This window comes from Spea bombifrons, chromosome 11 (assembly GCF_027358695.1).
Source record: "Spea bombifrons isolate aSpeBom1 chromosome 11, aSpeBom1.2.pri, whole genome shotgun sequence".
NCBI lineage: Eukaryota > Metazoa > Chordata > Amphibia > Anura > Pelobatidae > Spea > Spea bombifrons.
In genome coordinates this window covers 26,602,504-26,619,335 of record NC_071097.1, presented here as the reverse complement: position 1 = coordinate 26,619,335, position 16,832 = coordinate 26,602,504, and positions in this window count along the sequence as shown.

Sequence of the window (16,832 nt, the reverse complement as noted above, 5' to 3'; positions counted from 1 at the left end):
TCTAATAATATGTTTCTGAATTTATCAGTAGCTTCTTGGCACAAAGCAGGTATACCATATGACTAGATATGATCCAGTTAGTCACGTTCATAAAATCTGTCAACTATTTCTTCAGACTGGTGCTTATATCTAGGTGTCTAGGAGTAGAGGTTTTGTGCTTTAGAACTTGCAATGTGCTGACATTATATGACCTTGATCTTGAAAACACTGAGATGTTCATGAATTCCCCTTGTTACATTTACTAGTATTATCTATCAAACCTATTTCAAATCCAATATGGAAATCTCCAAATCTCATTTTGCTAAATTGTTAGACTGTATGTGAGTTCTGCCCTAAGAGTTAAATTGCTAAATTCTGAATATGAATTTGGGATGCAGCATTCATCTTCAACAAAGTCTAGATTTTAGATGGACCGTTGACTTCAGCCTCTGGCGTCTAGAGGTAAAGCTCTGAGCTTCCTCTCTTCTAGGTTTGCAACTAAACTAGACAAGTCTTTATAAGAAACTTAGCAAGCTCAAGGCACACTAAACCGAACCTAAAATGTCAAAAAGCATCGCTGCCTTAAAGCCAAAATGAAAGAAAGAAAAGAAAAACTTATCGAGCAATTTTACTTTAACGCTCTGCTGCATGTCAAACAAGCAAGACTTCTCCTCTGGAAAACTGAGAACAATCAGTCTAGTAATTTAAAATTGAGCATATTTGCCATAACATTAAATATGTGTGGTTTTTTTTAATCTCTAAACCTAATTTAATTATTAAATTATTAGATAACACATTTAATGCCCTGCGTCCCATGGAAGCCACAGGTTTTGTAGCTCAGTTGGCGAGGTAATTGGTTTTGAACCACACAGTGCTTACTAAATACATCTAAAAATAGCAAGTAATTAATTGTATTTATTGTTTAAGGAAGATTTAGCATATGTCAGGTTGAATAGTCAACACCTTTTAAAAGTTAATATCAGTAATCAAGTGTGTGTTATACATTTGCCAAGTGCCCTGGCTATCACATCTGTCATCACCACCTGTGATCATTTTCTTCTTTCTTTGCACTGAATAATAAAAATATTTTGCTATTTTTTCTGCATTGCCTATGCATGCTGGGCATGGATTTTGAACTAACAATGTTAACAGAAACATCTTTTTGACTAACAAATATAATTATGTTTTTTTATAAGAATGTAGAGCAACTAAGAATTCCATATAATAACATATCAAAACACCACATTCCACATCTGGAATTCTAAACGGGGGTATAAAAAGTCTACCTTTCCGTTAAGCTTGCCAAAGGAGACATTTGTAGATAATAAGTTTGGGGAAAGAGTTTAAAGAACCAAAACATTCACAAAACATAAAGAGGGTGAACTTCTTTATTTCAGTTGAGCACAATAACAGTTCTTAAAATTAATGGGAGCCATGATGTGTTTTTAGGTGCTGCTGCCCTTGGCCTGACCTACCACTCTTAGTCTTATTCTGAGAGGTACTTTCTGTTCCTCTAGACTTTTTCTTAAGATATCATATCACAGCGTTAAGCCTTAGTGCAGAAAACATGCTATGGAGGTCTTGGGGCACTAGGTAGATCAATAGGACAATAGGCTGAAAAGGAGACATATGCTTCTAACAATTCATACTTTTTATTTATAATCTAAATTTAGAAATAGTTTTACATTATTTAATATACTAACTATTAGTTATTTTTTTTCAAACAGTGTATTGGTTTTGGGTATTAAATTAGCTAATAATGATGAGAAATTATTGCAGTTAAAAATAATGCATGCATGTACCCAGAAACATTTCCAAGATAAACCTCCTCATTACCACATATTCAATTTCTACTTTATATAATTTAACTTTAATCACTATTTTTTTTTCATTTCAGGCCACCTAATTCCTTATGCTTTTTATTACAATTGCCCGTGATCCTTTTAGGATATCTCCAAAATCTTCATACTTCATATTCACCCATTCCTTCTAACCTGACCTGAGAAAATCACTTTTGAACAAAGGGTAGCTGACTATTCTCAGTGCAGGTATTACTTAAGTTTTAATCTTTGAAACAATCTCCTAAATATGTTAAAAGCTTTTTTTTTGCTATATAATAGTTAAATATAAACTGAAGTATAATAGTTGTAGGTTACCTAAACACATTGCTGCTAAAATGTGGATTTTGCTTATTGCTGGACCTTCTTGTTTTTTTATTATGACTCAGTGTTTTTACCTCTGAAGGTAAAATGTTAGCTTATAATCACTAACATTAATGACACACGTTGAGTACAAACATTTAGTTTAAGCCTGGAACTGTCATTCATTTAGCCTGAAAAAAGTTCTTAATTTCCATAAATGATCTGAAACAAAGGTCTCTGAACTATAATACAGTAACAAAGATTGTACATGGAAAAACATTCAGCCAATAAAAATAGACAACATATGGTGTGCTGATATAGTCATCCATCAATTGCTATGCATGTGGCTTTAAAAATGCTAAAATGTGTACAAATTATAAAACATTAGTCCAATCTGCAGAACATTCTAAAATGCTATTTGACTACAAAAGAAATTTAATTGCGCACTATTTTAACATCAAACAGCTTATCCTAAAGGCACAAAGTACCAGAATCACTGAAATTCCAAATAACTTGAAAGAAGAGCAATACAGACAAGAGTGAGAAAGAGAGAAAGAAAGGGAGTCAGAGAGAACCAGACTTGCTTAATTTAATAAAACGACTTCCCACTCTTCTGGGAAGGATTTCTTTATGGTTTTGGGCTGTTTCTGTGGGAATCTTTGCCAAAATGCCTTGGTATGCTCAAGGGGACAAACCAAGACATTTTGGACAATGCTATGCTTCCAACTTAGTGGGAACAGTTTGGGGAAGACCTTTTATGTCCCAGCATTGCTGTCTCCTAGTGCACAACGCAAGGTCCATAAAGATATGGATGAGATATGGAGACATGGATGAGTTTGGTATGGAAGAACTTGACTGGTCCACACAGAGCCCTGACCTCAACCTATTTAAGTTATTTTCTCAGAACACCCTTAATTTATTAGTAAACTTGATGCATTCATTCAACCTCTTTAGTAGTTTGTTAATGATGGTCTAAATTGCAGAAAACACATATGGTATATTTGACGAGGCATTAAATCAAACTCAGTTTGTATGAAATAAAAAACAAACACCAAGTCATTGTTTGTAATGATATGTTGTATTCTGATACGTGTCAGATATACAGATGGGTATATTTGAATAGTCTTGAATTTAAATATGATTGGTGTGGATTAGCTGGTGTAAGACACTACCCTATTTGAATATCAGGTTCAACATTTTATTATCCGTTAACACGTATCCAGGGGCCTATTGTAGTCTGGCTTCTAACACTGGAGGCTGCTGGTGCACAGGCGTATTTAAACAAGCCTCCATGGAGCCAGAGGCCATTTTTTCAATAGAGTGCTATCAGGTGTCAGGTTTTTTTTCCCCAGTGGAAAATATAGCCAAACTTGGGCTACTGTGATGTAGTGGTAGCTACCTAATATATGGCCAAATAGTGTGATGGAATCCCCAAAAAAGTACAACAATGTATTACAGGAAAGGACTAGAAACATTTTGAGTGGCTGTATTACAAATGATAAAGCATGCAAAAACATAACCCTGTTTGAGACAAATTCTGAGAGGCTGGATAAACAAAAAAAACATAAATGTGCACAGAAAGGATCTAGTCATGTTGTAATTGTTGTGTAAGGTCTTACACACAATTGTGTGATGGTTACAAGTAGACCTACAACAAAAACGGTTCTAGTTGATAGCTCACAATCTTTAAATATGATCAGCCTAGTAGACAAAAGCTCCCCTGCTCCCCTTGCCTGCTCCTAATGTGCACTGAATTCATACATTTAATACATGGTAGTGTGGTGTAGATAAGGCTTTGGTTAACATACAGAACAATACAATATTGTGGTGAATAACAAGTTTATGAAACAAAATATTTCACAATCTTATTTTTTTTTGCTAGGAGATATAGCTCACTTTCCACTCCAGAACAGAGTGTGTTCAATATTGTGTTACAAAACTAAAGAACAATTTTAAATAAAAACAGCAATTCATAACTTCAATGTCAGACAAATAATGGTTCTAGTAGGAGCTTTTGCCTTGAAAGAGTTATTGCTAGGGGAATATAGCTATCACAAGAGTCTGAAATCTGAATTACGAATTGGATGATTCCATAAATACTGCTTGTCTCAGGTTAAGCATTTCCTGGGTTGGTCACAGCTGAAACATAGTTATATGATCAGATTTCAATTGCTAGATATTTTTTTTATCAAGCTTATTTAATAAAAATATTTTTAGAATCAAGCATTTTATCTTAGTAGTTTAGGTGTTAGAAAAAATACCTACAAATATGCTTTATTATTTCCTTATAAAAAGGTTAAATTCTACATTTTTATGTATAACGCTATTTTAATATACTCTCTTCTGGATAAATTAGCTTTTGTTTAGTTATTATATTATGTGAGAAACAGTAATGTAAGCAGGAATTTATTTCAAGTTACAACCAGAAGGAATGTAAGAACCACATTCCATGTTCTTTAGTTTATCAGGTCTTCTTTACTTTATGTGCAACTCTTGGAAAAAAAATCCCATGAGAAAACCCTTCACAGATACCAAACATCAAGGAATGGAGAAAGTAGAACATTCAAGAAGGTTTCTGAAATGAATTGGATCCTTGTCTATCTTTATATTCAGCTGGGCATTCAAAAAAGCGTCAGATGAAAAAAATGTTACAGTTTTTATATTGCTGCACACAGCTAATTTTCTGTTCTCAAACTTCTATTATGCTGTAATGCAGTTTGGCCAACTCCTGAAATAGACTGTTACTTTTAAACAAAGTAAAATAAAAAAAATGGCTGTTAATCATGTTGCAAGTAGAAAGGAAGACTGCTCCAGATCTACCTAAGGATATCTTCTGTGGTTACTGAGAGTAGAGTTGGCCTGAGGACAACCCAATATCATGATATCACCTAAACTCACCCCTGTCCATCTCTCTTAGAATTACTGGATATTTAAACAAAACTCAAGGCTACAGTGTCCCGAAATAAGTAGAAACAGAAACTAAGACAACTCACCATATTATTATCATTATTTAAAACGGATTTAAAAACTCTAGCCTATGCACCACTGCACCAATAAAAATATGGAATGGGAATTAAAGCAAGATATGACGGTAGAAATGTGTCAGAAGCCTGGTATGCTCTTGAGGGAAATTGCTATTAACCATAGTATGGAGGAGTCAGAGGGGTTTTAGAAAAGTAGTAACGTTGTGCTTTTGCCATCACACACATTTCTTTAAGAAACAATAAAGTGCCTATTAACAATGATTTTAGTTATGTAGAGTTCAAGCTTGAGTTGCTTTGGCCAATAGGACTGAATTTGATAAAATGTAGCTTATTTTTTCATGAAAATGACAAATCATCAGCAGTCCAAGTCAACATATTCTTGCTATGAAAATTAAGTCAAACTTACCCAAATGATGTAGGCTCTTCAAAAAGGGGCAAGTTAATTCAGACTCCATTAAACTCATTAGGGCTGTTAAACATGATGGCAACTCAACCCAAGTTACTCTCAATGACCACCCCAACACCCCTCAACTTGACAACATTGTCTCCTTCTATAAACCTCTCGCTACCTTTACCAATGTACCACATCAACCAAATTGATACTGTATTCTTGCTCAATGTGGTGTTTTTACTCATAGGACTACCATCTGTATGATCAGCATTAGTTATTGCTATTATCGTTGTGTACAACCATTTGTATGTGCATCAATTAAGATGATTGCAAACGGATCTAAAAGGACCCTTTATTTTTTAAGTGTAAAAAAATTACTCTTAGTCCTTAAGATGTTGTAATAATTAGTTTCTGTAGAATGTCATGGAGACAGTAGTAACTACATCTCTTTCTATCATACCTATGTACAAGCCAGGACTTGCCATTGGGTACGCAGGGCATATGATCAGTAGGCTAGCGCCTGGCAGCACCAACAGGTTCGTGTTCGTGGATTGATGTACTCCTTTAGAATATGGTTGCCTGCTGGAAACTTGTGGCTACATTGTGCAAATCTGCCTGATATATAAAGCTAATATAAAGGCTGGAGCCATGTGTCATGTACATAGAGCCTTAAAGTGCTTTGGTAAATTTTCACAGCTAGTATGGATCTGCTTGTGTAAGTCTTTAACACTGATAGAATGAATTATATATAAAGATGCCTGTTGGACCAAGTTTTTATTAAGTGTCACATAAATAAATAATAAGTTAGACAGAAAGATAGATATTAGATACATGCCGGACAGATAGATAGATAGATAGATGGATGGATAGATAGATAGATAGATAGATAGATAGATAGATAGATAGATAGATAGATAGATAGATAGATAGACAGCTTATGTGGACCACTTTTTTGTGTGCCTTGTTTTGAACAGTGTTTTATAAAAGTATCTGCTTATTTCCACAGCCTTCTATCTATTTTCTTTGTGACTTAGATTTGCTTGTTGGAAAACATACAACACTGTGAGAAGATTAGAAAACTAATTTAGATGGCCTTAGGAGTTAATGCCGTAGATATTGCATTTACAACCTCATTTATTTTTTATTTTTTTTTATTTCTATTCTCAGCACATTCCCAGGAAACAAGATATATGAAATGAGTTAGACCGTGAAGTATATTAAGGTATCACTTGATTTTTTTTTTTATCGAAAAGTACATATATTCTATAAAACCATTTCTCTCTTCTTTCAAAGGAAGATAACAGCAAAATGTGTAAAAAAACATGGTCATTGTTTTGATTAAATATATTTATGCACAAAAACATAGCTAATAGTCAAAAGGTCAGGAGTAAAACTAAGCTAATTATTAGAGACTAATAAACTTCAATGACTTCAATGTGATATAGATAAACTAAACATTGCAGTACATATCCTTCTGGTGTTAGGTCTTGCTGAGCAGCAGACAACAAATGCAAATAACCCAATTTTAGAAATGGTTTGGACCACATACATCTAAGAATTGATGGTTGTGAATATTGCCCATGTTTCGTCGACACATTGTGATAAGGGACAAGTCAAACACAGATTCATGTAACCATGTGTGCCAGATGTTCCTTCAGCTTCTTGTCTTTGTGGTGAGGTGGAGGTATTGCACGTATCCTAAACATAGGTCAGTGAGATCTATACACTAAGACATCAAGCCCTTAATCAAGTCAAAGTGTGACTCAAATAACGCAATGTGACTAAAATGTTGCAAACTCCTTGTTGTAGCAAACTGCATGGCAAACTGCAAATTCTCTATGAAAATTGCTCATCTACTGCTTGTGAATATGATGGTGAGGGCTTCCAACTTTAAATACAGCAGAAGGGAGCATGTGTTGGTTGCCATAATTTTTGTAATTGTTTGTAAAGCTTTTTTTAAAATTACATATAGTTGTGTAGTTGGGCATTTAATGTACTAGTAGGGTTGATAGAAAAGGGTGTTCTCTCATAGGTTTGAGTAGAAAACAAGGAACTGTAGAGGAAGAGAGATTTAGGCTACATGTGGGGTGTTATGAACGTTAAGATGGGTTATTACAGGTACTCATGTTTCCATTTAATTCCAAGAAGACGTTTCAGAAGAAGATGGTAGACTGAAAAATCAATCTTCAGTCTATCCTTCTCACACAGAAGAAGATCATGGGAGATGTTCCTGCAATTGAAAGAAAGATGCACCCCATTAATGCATGCACATTTATAAACTCTTTCCTTTACAAGTTATTTCCCAATGTGAGAGAACCAACCCTAAAATGTGAATGGAGGTTCAACAATTGAATATGATATTTTTCTTTATCTATTTTGATTTTTTTTTCTGCTTCATGGGGTAAGCAATGTCCTAACAGCTATGCGTCTCTGTAATGGACAGAAATACTTTATTTCAGATGTTAATTTAATGCAAATTGACAAGAACAACATGGCAGAATGTAAATAGCACTGTATATTACACGCTAGTGGAGCATATAAAATGACATGCGTGTCACATGTTGTTACTTTCACGTGTTGAAGATGTCATCCTCTAGTTTTGTTCTAAATTTGATTGAAAACCCTTTAAGGTCAGATCCATTTTATGTCAACACAAATGCTTTTTGCTATAACATTATAAATATACTATGACAACATTTTCTACACCCTGCATTGTTTCTTATTGGGCTTGAGGGGCTACCTAAAATTCCAGGACATAGAATTCTTCCCATTGAGAAATTAAAATAAAATGGAATAGTTTGGAAGTTTTGAGGTTGAATCATTTATATTAACTATACCTTGGGTAAAGGACAGAAATCCATCAAATGTTGTACAGATTAACTTATCACCTAGTTAAATAGGCTATCAGTTTGGGATGGCTCTGCTTTGCAGAGTGAATTCAAATGCATGCAAATTTCCCTTGTGGCTTACCAGCAAGTATGGTGGAGCTGTCAAATAACGATGACATGTGAAAATACATTAACATTATTGAAATATATTTGAAGAGGATGACCAGCATTTTTATAATTTATTTATGGTCGAGTGTCGTAACTCTTTTAATATTTTTTTTAATTTAAAAATAATTTTAAGATTATTATTTTAGATGTTTCCCAAAACAATTAACAAATACTATTTAAACTGTTAGCATCCCATGTGCTTTCATTGTTTGGAGTCAGTGTTGCGAAATCCACGCTTGTCACTTTCACTTGATCACACAAAAAGTGATTAGAAACTTCAAAAGAACCAATTACTGAGCCCACTGCATTATGAGCTTGTTGTGAAAGTCTATCCACAAGCAGCACTTCTTGTGATTAGCATTATTTTACAAACTGCATTACATTTATAAGATTAATTTCCCTAAACAAAGATCAAATTATTATTGCTATTTATTATTTTATACAGCACCATCCTATCGTGCAGCGCTGTACAATGGGAGGGACAGAGGGAGAGGAAGGGTAGATAAGGGGGGGGCGCATTTTAAAATTTGCCCCAGGCAGCACTTTGCCTTGGGCCGGCCTTGTTTAATAATACTTCTACTAGGTATATTCCTTAAAGGGAAAACTTACATGGGGGGTTGTGTTTCAGTGCCTTCATTTTACTATACATTATAAAGTGAGCTTCTGCTATATGAAGATCTTGGATTGACCTGCATAATGTATAGTTAAATCAATGAGATTTCTTCAAAGTCCCCTTACACGTTTAATTATGTGTTGTATTAGGCCATCTCAGTGCTATTTCCAGGAGAAGATTGCTAATGTTGCCTTTTATAATAAATAGTGAAATAATTAGAACCACAACTCTCCTGCAAGCTTTCTTTCTACCTTTTCCTTTACTAAGGCAGTGGTATATATGTAGATTAGCCTTCCACAAATCGAATGGGCCAGCAACACCATACAACCATCAATCATTCACCGAATCCACACCAATAGGTTAGTAAAAATATTCTTTATTCAGACTTTCATAAATAGCAGGACAAAAACTGGACATGCTTAATATGTTTTGCAGATAAGTGCTTAATTAGAAGCCTTCCAGTAGAAGAATGTTGAGGTCCATATGACCTCTGAGATTTGTACTTTTATTTAATGTAATATAGCCTTAATTTCTGAAAGGCAGATTTACATTACAGAGGGAGTGATGGATATGTGGAACAGCCTTCCAGTAAAAGTTTAAGGTCCACAGAATTCTTGATATTTTTCATTTTCTCATCTTTGCACCTCTCTATTATAAGTCAATATTTAGATGTTATTAATAAGTTTAGTTTTAGAGTGATCTGAGATAGGGTTTTTCTCAGTATAGCTATGTCTGGCATTCCAATGGTTAACTTTAGCCATTTTTTCTTTTGCTGTATCTAACCTTTTGCACCCTGTCCTTGATTGTTTCCTTGGCAGTTTGCATTTGCTAATACTTAATAAGCAGCACCTGATATATTTGTTGGACTCTAAATGCTTAACACGTGTACCCACTTTAAACCTTGACCACATTTTCCAGGAATGCTGCTGAAATCATAGCTTTTTCAAGCCTGCCTTACACCAGAAAAAGTAACATTTTTTTAATCACTCTTTTCAACTGTCCCAGAAAATGTGTGAGAGGGAGAAATGACTCATCTAGCAGGCAAACCAATAAATGAGACTTTACAAAATGTCTGTGGGTTTTGATTTTTTCGTAGCATTATGTTTAAAATGAGCACTATTTTGATCTTGTGTTAAATCACTATAGTCTATATTAAAATACTGAACTTTTGTTATTTACTATTGTTATATATTTAACTTTTTGGAAAATTGGGAAACTAGAAATGCAAGTTAGTTGAAATGATCATACTTGAGATCAGTAACGGAGAGAAGATTTTCTGGATGGGAATATTGTGAGTTAGTCTGTTACAGCTGGGGAACCAGTGGTTTCATAACACTGTTCAAGAATAATTTAAAATAACATATGCGTCAGTTTACCAGTCAGTGGAGTGAATTAAAAAATTACTTATGCTGTCAGTACAGATTATTTACATGATTTTTCAATGGATGAGATGGCAGTGTGTTTTTAGATTGTAAGCATTCTAGGAGATTCTGTTTTTTAGCTGATTTTTAAAGACACATTCAAAGTCAAATTACTAAAAAGGTTTGTAAAATATAAGTAGTGTTTTTTATTAATAAGATGTTTTAAGTTTTTGTAGTTTCATAATTTTATCCTATCATGTTTATTATTTTGCTTGAATACTCAGAGCTTCCCACAGTAATGCATTTGCACAATCATTCTTAAATTATTTCCAGCATAATGTCTTAATTTTTAAATGTAATTCTAGAGATAAATACAAATGACAAATGGCAATCATTAAATATGAATAAGGCAAAATTGAAACTTAAGTGTTAAGTTTTCATTGCACTCTTTGAAACACTTGACAATTAAATAGTTGTTTTTTAAATTTTAATGAGACACAGTAAGAAACAAGAATATGAAAACATACTCATTTAGCATAAAAACAAACAGTCTCTTATTTTATTCCACACATATTTCCCATTTGCTAAATATATAATAATCTATTTTTTAATTAAGTTAATATATGTCATTTATCGGCCAAAATTTATGTTTCATTTAACGTTCCAATTGCTGATATAAGGGAGAAAACAAATAGACTCAGAACAGACAGAATATGCATTAGTTTATAAATTAAATTTTTATTTTCTTTTGGGACTTTTCAGTGGGGTTACAGTGAATAAAGAGGGGAGTGGAGAAATGTTTTAATATGTCTTCTGTTGGCTTTGCTGTGTCTTGTTTAAAAACAATCTACCGGTGCAGCTATAAAATTATTAGGTCTCTTCTTTTCAAGGTTAAATACTGATGAGATTTTTTAATATTACTTTTTTGTTGTTGAGCATAGAATACTATATTTCAAATGGCAGTATTTAGGACAGCATATTAATGGATTCCTAATTTGATTCCAGCACTGAATCTGTATTAGGATTTAAAAAAAAAACAAAAAAACCCCTTTGCATTGAAATAGCAATATGCTGATCCTACAAATCTTTCGCAAAAAAACAGAATAATTTATTTAGCTGTTTAAGTTGGTCTGCAAATGCATCATTATTGTGAAGAGGGCTTCAATGCTAAGTGTCAAAATTACAAATTGAACGAGAGAAAAAGTTTTGAAGTAAGAAAGAGTTCTGAATTTACAAAGATGGTTTGATAAATGATTTATCAGTAGATGAATGTGCACTATTCAGAGGGTGCTGTGAGTTTCGGTTTTTGCTTCCATTAAAGCATATAACAGGATATAAAGTCAAGAAAAAAGTGAAAACACTTAAAGTAACAAGTGAAAACAAGTAAAGGGAAGGTTTCAAAAACTCTGTTTTTATTCTGAAATAAAATTGTATCTTCAACATACATGTTGCAGGGCTTTCAAACACCATTCATTTTGCTAAGCTAATGTACTCTCCCAGATATAGGCCAGTCCCTCTCACATTGTATCCCCTTTTAATGCACTCGGAATTATAAAGGGGGTAGTAGCCCTTTTGCTGCAAAGCCGGTGAACGGATTACCCTGTTTGACGATAAGGATCCCCAGTGCCTTCCTGCCCAATGTACTGGTTGGGAGATCTCCCTTGTAAATGCCCAATTTATGGTGGTCTGTGTCAAACAGGCAGAACCTACTTAGTATCTTTACCCGGCGCCACGCATTCTTCCAAGGTGGCCAAGAACAAGGCAGCCATGTAAGCAGGTTGTGAGGAGTGTCTGGGCTGCTGGCCTGTGTGGCCTTGGGCAACACCTAACCTAAATACATCACTGTACTGCAGGTGGGTCAGATTTTGTTAATCATTTACCATAGCTTTGTAGTTGTACACTATAAGTTAAAACAAGTGAGATCATATAAAAATGCTCAAATCATTAAATAAGCAAAAAAAACTACCTTTCTCATTTTTTTAGGTATTACTAATATATATTACTGAGATAAGCTGGACAAATTAACTTAGAGGGAAAAATCAATGATAATTCTTGAAACGGCATGCTATATAAAGTATGTGATACATTATTACTTTCTAGGTCTAAATCCATTGGGTTTAGCATTTGAAATCTATATTGCCTGAAATATTTTCTTTATTAAAAATTATATGTGCTCGAACATACATCAGACAAATAATGATTTGTGCCATGATACATAAAGCACGCAAAAATGATAACAGAAATTACTTACAAAATGAACAGCAATAATAATAACAGCAAATAAATAACAATTAATATTCTTTGTGCATATTTTATAGAAAAGCACAATTTTGAGAGTTAAGTAATGTAATGAATTTAATTTAAAGATAACTTTTTTTTTAATTAACTGGTATGTGTATACCTATATGTTAACTTTTACAAATGCAATTTCTTTTACTAAAGCCATTACGCAGTGATCAGGTTATATTTTCAACAATAACATCCAGATTTTGTCAGTTTGCTACAATAATTACATTATACGGTGAATTCCAGGAGCAGTCACCAGAGGCTCCTAGGTAAACTGCTACCAAAACTTGTACTCATTTTTAAACTGAGAGCTCTACATTGTCCTTCCAAATGCATGAAGAAAATTATTGTTTTGGGCTCTCATTCAAACTTTTTGAAAGCACAACTTCAAATCTCTCTTATGCTCTCATTAATAACGTTCTACATTGAGTCTCCAGTACACCTGTGAAAGATAATAATGTGCCAACACCAGCAGGGGAACTGATTTGACCTCTCTGCATAATGTATCCTAAAGAAACACTCAGTAGAGAAAACATAGCAAATGGTTACTTCAATATTTAATATGAATCAGGAGTGGAACAATAGAAGGTGTGATCACACCAAGGCCCATACTCCCCAAGGGGCTTGGGGAGGGAGATTATAGGATCTCACTTCATTGGCCCCACTGGAGTAACAGAGGTCCTTGCATTGTGGGAGAGCTTGGCCAGTGGAGGCCCCCAAGACCAGCACTCCCCCTGGAATGGGCAAACTGCTGTTTCAATGAGTCTGAACATCGGGATAGGGCCTGTGTGTCTTACAGTATGATTGTATGTGTGTGTGGAGGTATGTTAGTGTATGTGTGTGCACAAGGAAGTATTTTAGTGTGTGGAAGTATGTTAGTGTGTTCACATGAAAGTATGCTACTGTGTATTTGTATGCGGAAGTATCTTAGAGTGTGTTTGTGTGTGGCAGAATGTTAGTGCATGTGTAAGTATGTTAGTGTTTGTGTATGGTTATTTTTTGTTTTTGTGCGCATGGAAGTATGGTAGTGTGTGGAATCATGTTAATATAGGTGTGTGTAGAAATATCTTTGTGTATGTGTGCACATGGAAGTATGTTAGCGTGTGGAAGAATCTTAGTGTATGCACATAGGAATAGGTTAGTGTGCGTGCATGGACGTATGTTAGTGTGTGCAGACATGGAAGCATGTAAGTTTTTGTGTGTGTTGAAATATGTTATTGTGTGCATGGACATTTGTTAGTGTGTGAAGACGTGGAAGTATGTCAGTGTGTGTGTGTGTATGGAAATTTGTTAGTGCGTGCAGATATTGGAGTATGTAAGTGTCTGTGGAAATATGTGTGTGTGTGTGCATGTGAAAGTATGTTAGTCTGTGTGCGTGTGGAATTATGTTAGCATGTTTGTGTGCGGACATATTTTAGTGTATGAGGTAGTATGTTAGTGTGTGTGTTTGTGGAAGTATGTTTGTGTGTAAGTAAAATAAGATAAGCAAGCATAAAAAAGGAATAATCACATATGCATATAAATAGATTCAAATAAATATTTCAATGTTTGAATATGTATATGCTAGTGTATAAATGCATGTAAGCAAGAATAAAAGAAAGAGAGAGATATAGAGATATGAAGTTTCCTAAAAATCACCAAAACTGTCTAAAAAGTATTTACAGTAAAAAAAAACTCCAAATGGATAAAAGCAACCTATAATATTGACTGAAACTGGAATAATTGCAGACATCTCTAAATGGCAAAACATAGATAATTTAAGACAGAAATTAATTTTCACATTTGTAGATTAGGGAGAATTAAGAAAATGATGAGTGGAAAAATGTAACTCTAATTTTACAGGTTTTAAATTAAATACTCCATGTCAATGTCATTTGACACCGAGTTAATCTGGATAAAAACACTAGATAAATAAAAAAAGACACCCTGGTGTTAAAACAGATAATACATCATGATAAATAACAAAACAGATTTTAAACAAGACAACATTAAGTAAATATTGGCATGTTCCTGCAGACATTCATCTGTTAAAGCCATTATGTGAACATTACTTGCCACTAATTGTTCTAATTAAACAAAAAGAAAAACACTAACAAAGAGTAACATCAATTAGTTATTTGTTTTTATTTTTTCACCCTTTTTTTTTAACTTGGTGCATTTTTAACATTTCTTTTTTTTCCATTTCAAAGTATATCTTTGTGAAATGCAGCTCTGGAATTTACAAAATATATAATACCTTTTGAAAACAAAGATTACAGATTGAAAGATAGATTTTACTGAATTCCATTTTATTGTAAGAATAAAAATGTTAAAAAAAAAATCATGGTTTTGGTGTTGTCAAAAATATTTTCAGTTTCGTACCAAAAAAAGCTGTTTTGCATTTTTTCGCTATTTCATCCTTGTGTTTCTGTCATTATTGTTTAATTGTTACTAATTATCCCCAGTTACTAAATGTTGTTCGTGCAAATGATTGACACAATTCCTTAGGCACGTTTTTCGTGTTAACCTCTTTGTATGCCTAAACTTTTTTTTTTCTTATGTCTTAAAAAAGGGCCTTCTGAGAGCTTAGGACATGTTAGTGGTAGGTGGAATTTCTGGCCAGGAAACTATTCTAACAGGCAGCATTAGCTGCCCGAGGCACAGTGCCTTCACACTCTTTTGCTCTACAGTTTTAGCGTATTCCTTGTCTCCGAAGAGCTTCTTCTAATGTCTACACACCAGCAAACAAAACAGATGGGGTGGTGGAAAATGAATAATTAGCCTCTGCATCAGTGAGTTCAAGCTAATACTCTGAACCAGGTATGACATCAAATCATTTCCAGTGGGATCACAAATGTCATGATGGAGATGAGAAATTTTCAGATGCCTCTTGTCAGAAGCAAACATGAGAATGGTTTTAACTCTTCCAGTATTCTGCAAGTCCCAAAGGTTGTGTTTGTTGGATACAGAATGGAAATCTCCTCGTTTTCTGTATTGCAATGGCTGCTATCTCCACAGTTCTCTCCCATGGGCCCAGCATTTCTACTTTAGGCCTAAAGACATTTTTTTTTTAACAAAGTCTTGGCATGCATAGTCTATTTGAGTCTATTATGTAGGAAAATATATCAGTTTTTTTTATTTTTAGAATAAAAATCAGTGTTTTTGTGTTTAGAAATGGAAATTTTGTTTTAGTGTAGCACATGCTTACCGCCACCAGCAGAATGTATCCCTAAGGACTGCTATTTCTGCTGAAGACCTTAAAATAAGAAAAAAGACAAGAAAGCACAAAAAAATAACTCTATGTTTCTATTAGTCGATAAAATTCATCTGTCAGAGGCTTGTCTGTAGAGGTAGGTGTCTCTAGAAACCCCTCTGGTCAAAACATTTATATACAAAAACTTCATATTTTAAGCTTTTCGAGTCTGCCTGCTGTAAAAGGCAGACTCCAGCTGCATTCTAAGCGTAGAATCCTTGAAGATTCTTTTTTTATGATCATAAGAGTGTTGTGTCTGTTTAAGGTAAAAACATGTGAAAAATAACTTATATAAGGCATAAAATAATTTGGACAAAAACTTCAATTTAAGGTTTATTTTGGGCTCTGGGTGACCAGCAATGCCTTCTTGAGGCAGTAGATTCAGCCTGTGACAGCTTTTCACAGGGGCAAGCCAGTATTAATGAGGGTAAAGCCAAGCCAAGTCCATTGACAGATAGAGCCGCCCCATGAGAGACTGGCAGAATACTGCAAGGGGACTTAAAGCTTCTAGTTCTGCAACAATGGGCCTGGTTTCCCGTATTGGACACGATAGGCGCAACAATTATTACTTTACACTTTCCATGGCACATATAGTACAAATTGGTATGGTTTGCTTTTGGTGAAGTGGAAGGTGCAGGCAGAAGCTTAGCCAACACAACTGTGTATAAGTGATCAAATTACTTGGATTTTACTACTTGGTTAAATCCTGGAATCATATGCATTTACATGCATATTCTAGTTATCCGTTCCCTTAAAATTTGCATATTATCCCCATTGCAAACACATTGTGGGATACTGCAAAATACCTCCATTTCCATTTGTCCGTTTCCTCACTCTCTAGCTATTTGA